Raw genomic sequence first — 12,425 nt, 5'->3', positions numbered from 1 at the left:
CTTTCTATGTCCCGCTCATGTATTGACCCATGTGCCTGTTCATCTTAGCCGATATGATGTCTGACAGGAGCTTCCATGTAGTACTGAGGCAGGTTATTGGTCGGTAGTTGGAGGGGACCGGTCCCTTCTTGGGGTCCTTGGGGATCAGGACCGTCCGGCCTTCAGTTAGCCATTCCGGGTGTCTCTCGTTAACTAGCAGCTGGTTCATTTGTGCTGCCAGACGCTCGTGGAGTGCAGTCAGCTTCTTCAGCCAGTAGGCGTGAACCATGTCGGGCCCTGGTGCTGTCCAACTCTTCATACTGGAGACCCTTTCTTGGATATCTGCCACTGTGATGGTTACTGGACCCTGTTCAGGGAGGTCGCTGTGGTCTGCCCTCAGATCCTCTAGCCACTGAGCATTGCCGTTATGGGTTGCGTCCTTCTCCCATATGCTCTTCCAGTATTGCTCCGTCTCCAGCCTTGGTGGTGCTGTTCTCTTATTGTTCCCTTGCCACTGAGAGTACACCTTTGCTGGTTCTGTGGAGAACAGCTGGTTTATTCTCCTGCCTTCTATCTCTCTGGTGTACCTCCTCAAGCGGCTGGCCAAGGCTGTGAGTCTTTGCTTGGCAGTTTCCAAGGCCTCAGGTATGGACAGCTTGCCTACTACTTACTTTGCTCTCCATGTTTGAATGAGGAGAAACACACAAAAATTTCAAACAATTACTGCTGCTAATAACGTATGTCTTCTTCAAAATTTCCATCCACTTAAACATACAGACAAGCTTTTGACATTAAATTTTCATCTATCCATTCTCTTCCGCTTATTCTTGTCAGGGTCGAGGGTCTATCCCAGCAGTCTTAGGGGGAGAGGCAGGGCACACCCTGGACAGGTCAGCATTAAATTTTTAGTAATCAAATACACTATTTTGCCAAAAGTATTGACTCACCAATCCAAATCAGGTGTATAAAATCACCTTGCGAAAAGCCTTCCAAAAAGTTGAATCTGTTATAGCTGCACAGGGTGGCCGGTATTATATTAAACCCTATGAATTAAGAATGAGAAGTCACTTAAGTTCATATGTGTATGATGGCAGACGAGTGAATTGTCTTGGCAATATAGTTTATTCTGTGTAAAGGTGCTACCGCTCCTCAGTGGAGAGCGTGGGTGTTTGGTACGCAGAGGCCACAACTGAGAACAGGAAGGCTGCACAGAGGGTAATTACCACTGCCCAAAAAATCATGGGCTGCCCTCTGCCACCCCCGGAGGCAATCACTAGCTCCTCCTATCTCAGGAAAACCAGGGCCATCACAGCCCTGTTTGACCTTTGTACCCCAATCACTTTGGGCCTCTTAGCACCAACTGAGCATCATCTAAACACCACAGCCTATCATGTCCATCCCTTTATGACCTTGTAATGACTGCTTTCAGCAGGATAACACACCTTGCCATAAAACTCAAATGATCTTAAACTGGTTTCTGGGACATGAAAGTTTGTTCACTGTACTCAAATGGCCTCCACAGTCATCACATCTCAGTTCAATAGAGCATCTTTGAGATGTGGTGGAGCAGGAAATATATATCATGAATGTGCAGCTGATAAATCTGCAGTAATGTATGTGATGCTGCCGCATCAACATGGACCAAAGAATAAGAGGAATGTTAAATCACCTTGTTATACCTGAGTCACAGAGAGTGAGCAGTGAGTGTATATTTCAGTATTAATGGAAAATATTCATAAACCTCACCAGTTTAGAACAAAGGGACATTTGAAATTTGAAAAACAAAACAAAGTCTCATCTTGTAATTTGATTCACTTGCACAAACACAGGTTGAACTCAAGGTTGTCTTTATAGTAGCCCTGTCAATTTATTAAATGCCATACAATAATCCACCCGCTCACACGCTCTAAAAGATTTTAATTTACACTTGTTAGTAAAATCAACACCTGTAAAGAGTCCTAACAGTGAACAGTGAAATGCAGAAGAAAGAAACCTCTTTTAACAGGAAGACAGCTCCAGCAGCATGAGCTCAGAGGCAATGTCAGGGTGAGGGTAAAGAGAAGAGAGGAAACAGGAGAGCTCTTAAAGACAAGACAGAGCCCTGAAGTGGGAGAATGAAAACATAAAAACACTGCAGGTAGAGAATGAAAAGGTTCAAACTCCAGCAACTATTCTAGCTTTAAAAAGCAGCCTTATAAGGAGCCTGAAGCATTTCTGTCGTTGGCATTCAGCAGGATCCCAGTAACTTCATGATGTCCTAATTGTGGCATTTGATAAGTTATTTTATTGTCTACTTCACAGTTGACACAGTGCTTTGATCCTAGGTCCTGGTCAGCAGGAATTTCATCCTCACATTTTGTCTAATTTGTCAAACTGGGGAACATTGTCAAAGCACCGTCATTCATCTTAACTCACTGACATTTATTCACATCATCTGCTGAAGAGCTGCTGACTGTATAGATGCAGATAACCCTCGCAGCCATAGAGGGACCTCTAGCTACAAGCTCAGTCTCAGTTGGAGAGAATTAAAATCACCTGTTGTTTTTTTATCGAGCATTTCTGAAAACATGACTGGATTTCATGTAGGTTACACAGAAAACTCAAAGCACTGAAAACAGAAAATGGACAACAAAGCAAACAAAAAATAAAGAAAGAGGAGTCAGTGTTTCAGTGTGTGCAACAGAGCTGGAAGACGTGCTGAATGAAATGGGAATTACACACAGATATACAGATATACATGTATACTGATATACATGTTAACACTGACATTTAATGTTTTAACCAAATTGGGACTCTAATATTATGACTTTTAATGGAAACATCTGAAATCAGTGCACCTCTCTTCAGTAATATTAACAGTATTTAAGCAGGTAAAGTATGCAGAGGTTCAGCAGCTCTTCATGTTTACAAAGACACTTTATGGAGTGGCTGATGTATTTCTGCTGGAGTTATTCATCGATGCTGCAGCAGGTGCTTGATGTGTTAATTGCTTCTTTGTCTCTTGTTTGATAAATTGAGTCATTTCACAATCTGCCTCACACAGTACTCCCCTCTGAGTGTCTCAATCCTGCAGAAAAATCTGTATGATTACTCTGGATCAAAGTCACAGATTTGACTGAATGCTTCACTGTGGAGGATAACACACTTGTGTAGTTGAAAGACACTGAAGAACCTTCAGCACCACTAATAAAAGATTTAAGTGGATGTATGTTAATATTTGAAGGTGTAAAATCACTCTGGAAAAAGAACGGTTCAATAACCATGATGTTCATGCACATGAATCCTGACCACACCTGTACTGAAGTTACTGAGATCATCACTGGTCTGAAACACGCAAAAGTCAGCCTGTGACCACAGCAAACAAGCTTAACTTCAGCTCTCCGGGATCTCTGCTGGTAGTTTGAAGATAATTAGTGTGAATTTATTGCAATAAACAATATCTAATATGACAGAAGTTTGATGAACTTTCATCTTTGCTCAGTCTATTTGCTTGTCGAAGCTAAAGCATTCATCTGCTCACTGCTCTACGACTCAACACTCTCACAGTCTGTTCTCTAAAATCTAAAAGAGGAATTATGGATTTGATCAACTGGTCCCTGAATGAAATTGACACCCACTTCTCAAAGAGAAGTCTGGGCTCGGGAGAGCCCGAGTGTCCTGGAGGGACGTTCCCTGCCGAATACACCATGGACGGTTGGCATAACTGGAGGGTCGTGTGCCTGGCGGGACTGTCGATCAAGGACATTAAAGACATCTACCTTTTCGGAACCATGATAACTTGCTGATCAGAGCTGGCTTGGCCCTGGCTTATCAAAGATTAAAGAAAGCAGAATTAGCTGTTCAAAACCCCACAAGGCTGCATGCTGTGATTGAAGCAATGGGACGGGTCGTGACTTCTCAAAATGGGCTCACTGAATGCAGCATGGATAAGATCTCAGAGAAGCTCACGGCTCTCCAACAGGAGATTAAGAGACCTGATGGACTGCCAGATCAGCTATGCAGTTGTTCGCACTAAAGGAATACCACCATCATTTCATGCAGCTACCATATTGGCGCCAGCTGTGGTCTCAAGGTTGGAGCTGAACATAACAAATTCTCACCCTGATAACAGACGGTGTTTAGACTGTTCCTTCCTATCCTACGCAAGGCCACCTGGGTCGGCTGGAAGACTGTTTACTTCGCCTGGCTGGGCGAAGGACACTCTCTCAGCTAAACTCAGGACACACACACACACACACACACACACACACATACACTGATACACACTCACCCCCCCTCCCTTTTCAAACGCCTTCGATGCTTGTCCCCTCCCGGGGCAGATGGCGGGTCGACTGGACCAGTGCAGACATGCTGCAGGACCGGATGTGCTGTCTACACCAGCTCTCTCTTACACTTACCCACCCCTGTTGCTTGTCTTGTGTTTCTGTGGTGTATTGACTGTCATGTGCTTTTTGTGCTGGGGTGTTTTTTTCTGTTCTCAAACTGTTCTCCCATTAGGATATGACAAACATGGACACAAGGATGAACTAATTATTTGTGGTGTTTCATTTTATAGGTTGCTTTGACTAATTCTGACTATACACAAACTGTATGCAATGAAAATGTATGTATTATTGGGGTTTTTTATCCTAGAGGTCAAAGGTCAACTACAACCCAAATTTTGTAAAATGTGTGTAAACAAAAAAACTAAACAAAGAAGGAAGCAATGATTTCAAGATCAACAAACTGTTTTTCACAACTGTGACAGGCCACGATTGCTACTCTGAGCATCTGCTTTACTTTAATAACAGTCTGTAAACATCTGGGAGCTGAAGAGAGCAGCTGCTGGAGTTTTGGGAGAGCAATGTTGTCCCATCCTTGTCTGAGAGGATTCTAGCTGCTCAGCTCTTCTTCTTTGTCTTATATTTTGTTTCATGAAGGGTTAACTGTTTCAACTGATGAATGGTCTGGACCACTCCTTCTATTCATTTATGAATATGAAAATAAAACCTTTAAAAAATCTGACCTGTATTAAACCCAATTCTTTGATCCCTATGATAGAACAGAGAAAAGCTGACTCAGGAGTGGTCAAACCATTTATAATTCTTTATTCAATCATCTTCCGGAAGAGAGAGCCCTGCACAGCCCAAAGCCAATTGCAGAATCTCTAACATTAGAAGCTAAAAATGTGTCTCATATAGGTGTTATTTTGGTACTTTACATGTCACACATAGTTTCGATATAAACAACTCCTTATATGTTACTAGTTCCGCTTTTTCTGTCTGGTTTCCTGTATTTATTAATATGCTTGTACAGCTCTACACTAACTTCCTGTTTCCTGCCAAACAGGCTAGGACTGCCACTGTCCTTAACACCTGCTAAATAAAGCACACTTAGCAGCACCACATAGTCTGTTCAGTTTTCACACTGCACTTGTGTAAGAAAGCATTTGTGCAGATAAACAAGTTTAACTTTCGAGCAGCTCAGGAAGGTTTTCCCTTTTCAGATAATGGGTTTGTAAAATGTCTTCTTAGTCCCATAGTGCACATTCACCTTCACCTGTACAAACTCTACTGACAAAACTTTTATAACCAGCATTCAGATCAATTTCAAAAATTAGGCCATTAAAACACACTTTTACATTCACAGTCAGAGTCGTTTAGTTTTATGAAATTCAACTTTAATGAAAAATAAAGCAGAGCGATACAGAGTGATGTATAAATGCTTCAGATATACTGTAGCTGCATAACAATGAAGACAGTGAAAAAAATGAAAATGATGAAAAATGATTTACTACTTGTTATATATACAGCTGGATCCAAAAGTATGAGAACATCTCTAATTTGTGCACAATTTTCATCTGAATCTGGAAATAATCTGAAAGTCTGAGGAATCAAAACCATTTAAAACTGTTTTTAACTCTGCGTTGGAGATTAGTGCCAGGAAAATGAGTGTGTAAGGAGATAAATAGCAGAGGAAGTGAAACCACAGTGGATCAAACCTGCAAGGAGACTTTAAGTCTGGAGGTGGTTTTGTATTTCTGTGGTTCTTAAGCACTTTCACTTTGCTGTAATATCATTTACAGATGATCAAGGATGGAAGAAATGTCATGAAGTGCCACAGTCGAGCTCACGAAGTGCTTTAGAATGACCCGTTGTTAAGTATGTTTGATTTCATTCACCTGTGGCAACAAGACTGAAAACACCCAATAGTCCCAATACTTTTGTCCATATACTAAATACTGAAATTTATTTATCTGAGGTTTAAAATTTTACCCAAAAAGTTAAACTGAATTTGTGATTTGTAAACATTTGAAAACACAGAAAAAATAAATTCATTCTCCCTTCATTAAAAGTTACAGTATTTAAGCGAGTAAGTTATGCAGAGGTTTGAAACTGCAGCATTGCCTCGAGTCTACAAAGCAGTTTTATGCAGTGACCGATGATTTCTGGCTTGTGACATTTATTGGAGCCATGGCAGATTTTTGATGCATTTATTGTGCTCTTTTGACAAATTCTCTCACTGCCCAATCCTCATCCTGTTTCACACAGAAAAGCCTTTTGGGCGTCTCGATCCTGCAGAAAAATCAGTATCATTATTTTGCTCTCATATTCACATATTTTACAGCTAATAGCAGAGTTACGGCATCAATGTGGACGATCTTACATTACTTATAGATGATTTCTTGGCAAACATTAGTGATTGTATCAAAGAGACAGTGAACGACAAACTTACACAAATGCTGGTGTGGCGCACTGACTGTGAGTTTTCACGATGGAGACGATGTTCGCCTTTGGGATGCGTTTGTCAAAGAATTCATAACAGCAAAAGTCGGGTGAATTCCCTGCCTTAGCTGTAACAGAAAAACAGGGATTACTCTGTGCTGTTTTTGCTTTTAATGACTTCTCCAACATATCAGATATAATTAAGATTAATGCTCATCGGGTAACAAAATACAATTTGTTATATCTTAATGAAAGATACCATTTGAAGGCTCTCATTTTATGTCTTGGAGGCAGATCATTGAGCAAAGACATGAAAGATAGAAATAGATAGAAGATACAAAAACAAATTTAAGGAAAAAAATCTGTCTCAATAAAGGACATGCCGGACATGTGACCACACTTTTTCCGCAAGGATTCAGTCTGACTTTGAAGAGTGATAAAATTACAGGTAAGAACTTCCAGCCCACTTGAGATCAACACTGGTCTTCATGACCATGAACTTATATGAGTTTGATGTCCTCGCTCTGTCTCACTCTGTGTCTGAATGAAGAGAAAGACAGAAATTCAAAAACTGATCTAACACAAGTACAAGAAGCAGACTTACAGGCATCACTGTGGTAAACGGTGAACAGCACGAGCAGCAGTCCCACTGTCAGGCTGAGAGTCTTCATGCTGACTTCACTGTAGACCTGATGATGCTGATGTTTCAGAAGATGTCTGAATGATCACCCTGCTTTAAGTCTCGTTCTCATCTGCATATTGAAACTAATTCTAAGAAATTGGAAAAATGATCAACAACTTCAAAGGTGGTTAATAGATTGGGGGGTTTTTTTGTACCATGAGACAACAGGAAGTTTCAGGGTCTCAATATATCTGATAACATACACTCAAATTTGTAGATCAAGTTGCAAATATCAAGGTCTTATGATTCAAGTCGGATATTTTTGTGCTTCACTCATTGATTAATTTCCTTCATTACCTGTTTCTTGTCATTTCATAATCTTTAGTAATACTCAGAAATCATCATTTTCTACACAACTTTTCTTTATTTGGGCTGCAGAGGAATCACAAGGCAACTCATAAGACAACTGCACATGTCTGATGTGCATCAGTTCAGGTTATTCAAATCATTTACTGCACACAAAATATTAAAAGTGCATTTGCATAGCCATAGTCAGGTTTTCCACACAATAATATGTATTATGGATGTATTATGTTAGCATGCACCATATTTCTAGGCTGGATTGGAGTCAGTTACAAAATTACTCCAGTTAGAGTTAGAGAAAGTCTTTGGCTTTGATTAAATGTAAACAAATTCATTGTCTTTGTGTGCCTGCATGTGTGTGTGTGTGTGTGTGTGTGTTACAAAAGGCCACAATCACGCCAACCTTTAACCAAGGAACTGCAATAAAAGGTTTAAAATGCTGAGGTTGTGGCCAGCTGGACGCCCACCTTGAGTCTGATTCTGCCTGCTGAAGAACCTCCTGTCTTCAGTCCTCATCCCCATACAAGCAAGCTGCTTCATCCGTCAACTGAACCTGGATTACCTTCCTCAGCTGCTCACACTCCAGTGTTAACACTTACTTGGATTTCAAACGCTGTTTTCCTTTGGACAAGGATTTAACATTGTCTCCTCTCTCTGGTGGATCTTTTCCTCCCTGACCTGTGGATCCATTACAGTTATTTAACTTTGATTCATAGTGACTTCCCTCTGGATTAGAACAGCTGGGAAGGCCAGTTGAGTGCATCCTACATGAATAGGATGAGGGACCTATGGAATCTTCAATACCCAGCATCTGCACTGATGGCGAAACAGCTAGTAGCTCAGTTTTTCAACATTCGGAAGAAGGGACTGCTCTCAAAGCTAGGGATTGACGAGGCACAACACACATGCTACAGCAAGGGGGATCCAGGACGACAGGTCAGAGGGGAGATATCATCACCCCCACACACGGAGCAATACTGGAAGAGCATATGTAGGAGAAGGACGCAACCCAAAACGGCAATGCTCATTGTCTAGTGGATCTACGAGACTACAGCAACCTCCTTAAAAGGGTCCAGTAGTCATCACAGTGGCAGATATCCAAGAAAGCAGGACCCTAAGAGCCTTCATTAGGGTCATGGGGATGTGGTGTACAACACAAGAGGCCAACTTTAAGCCAATAGCAGAAGTCACCATCAAATGCGGGATGTACCAAGGAGATGCTCTGTCCCCACTGCTGTTCTGCATAGGCCTGAACCCCCCAGTGAGATCATTAACAAGACTGTCTAGAGATACTGACTACGACAACCATCAATCGTCAATCGACAGCACACATCCACGAAGACATCAGGAAGATGGCCTCAACTGACTGCGTGGTCATCGAATACCTCAGCAGAAACCCAAGAAAATGGAGGAAGAGGAGGAACCATCATGGAAGGACAGGTCTCTGCACGGTATGTACCACCGACAGATAGCTGAGGTGGCTGACTTCCAGAAATCCTCCCAGTGGCTGGACAAAGCTGGACTGAAAGACAGCACAGAGGCACTAATCATGGCAGATAGAGGCTGGGGTCTATCACACCAGGTAGGACCCCAGATGCAGGCTGTGTAAAGATGCCCCTGAGACAATCCAGCACATAACAGCAGAGTGTAAGATGCTAGCAGGCAAGGCATACATGGAACGCCATAACCAAGTGGCCGGCATAGTGTACAGGAACATCCGAATGGCCTGAAAGTTCCAAGGTCATTCTCCACCATTTCCCAAGGGTGGTGGAGAATGACAGATGTAGTGACGTAGGGACAGATGTAGCGATACCAAAAGACAGCAACATCAGGAAGAAAGAACACAAGAAGCTGGAGAAGTGCCAAGGGCTCAGAGAAGAGCTCGAGAAGATGTGGAGGGTGAAGGTAACGGTGGTCCCCGTGGTAATCGGAGCACTAGGTGCGGTGACTCCCAAGCTAGGCGAGTGGCTCCAGCAGATCCCGGGAACAACATCGGAGATCTCTGTCCAAAAGAGCGCAGTCCTGGGAACAGCTAAGATACTGCGCAGGACCCTCAAGCTCCCAGGCCTCTGGTAGAGGACCGGAGCATGAAGGATGGGGGAGTTTTAAATATATATGTATAAAACACACTTTTTTGGTGTTTCTGATCAATATAATATTGAAGTTGGCAAAATCTGAAACTGCAGTTTTTATTTAATTAACACAACTAAAGATTATTTCTGTGTTATCTACCTAACAAGCTTACTAATATTGCTGTGATGTTATTTGGATGGCAGAGATCATATTTATAATATATTTATTATAAACGTGGTAATAAACACAGACACACTTACATTTATCCAGTTTAATGAAGATATTGATTATATAGACAGTATATCTGAAGCCATTTGCAATTTGAATGATGAAATTATTATTATTTTTTAAATAGTGGCATTTTCCTCATGTAAACACTGAGCAGCAGTCCCACTGTGACGCTGAGACTCTTCATGTTTACTTCACTGTCGATCTGATGATGTCTGAGGTGATCTGTCTGTTAGAGTTGAATTGTTAGATGTTTGTCATTTTTATGTTTACCATTTGTACAGTGTTTTAACTGATGAAACTCCACTGTCCTTCCCCCCAGATTCTCGAGGTTCTGGTCGGGGTCTGTAATGTTTTATTGCAGATACATCCTATCTGGAAGATCTGCTTCTTTTGATGTAGGCTTCCTACGTTTACGACCCTTTGGTCAGCAGGAGGTCTAACACACACACACACACACACACACACACACACACACACACACACACACACACACACACATAAAATGCTTTGTCTTAGAACCAAGGGGGTGTGGCTTTGTTCTGACGTGTTTTGTGTAAACTGTCTCTCAATAAAAGGTAGCAGGAGGAGGTCAGATCTGGGGGTCATTTTCGGTGGACACAGACGAGGCCTCCCTTGCGCAAATAATCGATCGATCGACTGTCTTGTTTTCTTCATGATGAATAAGTCTCTAGAATTAGCGGGGTTTGTGGAAACACAGACCCAACACTGTCCTCATCACCCACAGCTTAAAGCTCTGTATGTTCTTATCTGCAGGTTTAACTGTTTCCCCACCGCAGGGGGAGAGGTAACACCACCTGGGTCTGGGTGCAATTCCCCCCTCCAGGGGCAAGGGTACCTAGACCCGGTTTGTAGAGTACGCTTGGGGAGTGTGATTGTGTGTACAGCGTCTCTTTATGTCTGTCTCCACGTTGGTTGAGTGTGGAGTGAGTGCATATGAGAGCATGAGGGTGGGAATGGATGTTTGTGTCTGTGTGTGCCTGTATGTCTGTGTCTATATGTCAGGTTGGGTATCAGACGCCACCTCTCTGGGGACACCTCAGGCCCTCCAAGGTTTGGAGGCCTATCTCCACCCACCACCACTTCCCCTGCCGGTGGCGGACTCCCTCAGGTGTCGGTGTGTTGGTGGTTCTTTGTGTCTGGGGGTGGGCGTCCGGGTACACACCGGCTCACTCCTTGGCGGCCGCTTGTCGGGGCCTGGGGCCTGGGGCTCGCTCGGGCCCCTTTGGAGGTGGGGTGCCCCCGGCCTCTCGGCCTGGGGCTCGGTCACTCAGGCACAGCTGGGGGCCGGCGGAGCTCACGGGCGCGTCACTGCAACTCCCCCTGACTTCTGCTCCGCGGCTGCTGGGCGAGCCCTCATCTGGGACTCTCCTCAGCTCTTACTGGAACAGTGGCGCGGCTGCCCCTCTGTTGGTCTTCCATGGTCTCTTGTGTTCTGGGGGCCTCTGGATGTCTGGAGTTTTGATCTCCTCCATACCCGCTTCACACCCTGGAGGACGGGGCTGTAGCCCCCCCACACTCCCTAGCAGATCATTACATGGAGAAACCTTTGGAATGCAAGCATGCTGATCCACACAGGTATGCACACAGGTGTACACACGGGTATTCACAGACACGGACTAAAGCTTTCTTGGCTGCTGCCTCAAAGCACACTGTGCGCTGTCTATCTTGCGTGCTGCACAATATCGTTTATTATTTAGTAAATATTGATATCTATGACTAGCTAGTTTATTGTGATGGTGCTTTGTTTTCTCTATTATTATGTTACTCTTTGTTGTTTGCTGTCTCCTCTGTTTGTTTTTTTTGGTTTTTTTTTTTTTTCCTCTCTCTTCCCCCCCCTTCTCACCGTCTCTTCTCCCCTTTGGTTTTCTTTCTTTCTCTCCCCCTCTTTCTCTCATTCATTCCCCCTGTCCTATTTATTAAAAAAAAAAAAAAAAAAAAGACAAAGGATGAACTGAAGCTCTGCCATCACGTAATGTCGCATACTGCTGTTTCTGATGTCATTTAGAAAAAAAAAAAAAAAAAAAAAAGGTTTAACTGTGAGAAAACTGCAGCACTGACCAAACTGTGCTTGTAAGCTTCAATAACAGGAAGATTCAGGGACTCACCACAGCTCTGATCCTCTGATAAAACAAGCTGAAACAAACCGCTCAGTGTTCGGTGACGTCTTTGCACTGCAGACGTTGAGATCAAGTCAAGCTGCAAATATCCAGATTTACTAATGTTTTAATACATATTATTCAGTCCTCCTGTTTCCCCTGTTAAATCTCTCCTCTCATTACATATTTGTCACCGGTACTCCTCCTTAATCATCAATTACATTCTTATATACACTCACTGGCCTCTTTATTAGGTACACCTGTTCAAAATCTCGTTATCTCAAATAATCAGCCAGTCACATGGCAACATGTCGAAACTGCAATGCATTCAAGCAC

The sequence above is a fragment of the Copadichromis virginalis genome, linkage group LG7, assembly GCF_057382275.1.
Source record: "Copadichromis virginalis isolate Kocher_CV1m ecotype Utaka linkage group LG7, C_Virginalis_male_GT1.1, whole genome shotgun sequence".
NCBI classification, from domain to species: Eukaryota; Metazoa; Chordata; class Actinopteri; order Cichliformes; family Cichlidae; genus Copadichromis; species Copadichromis virginalis.
Note: the sequence above shows the minus strand (reverse complement) of the source record.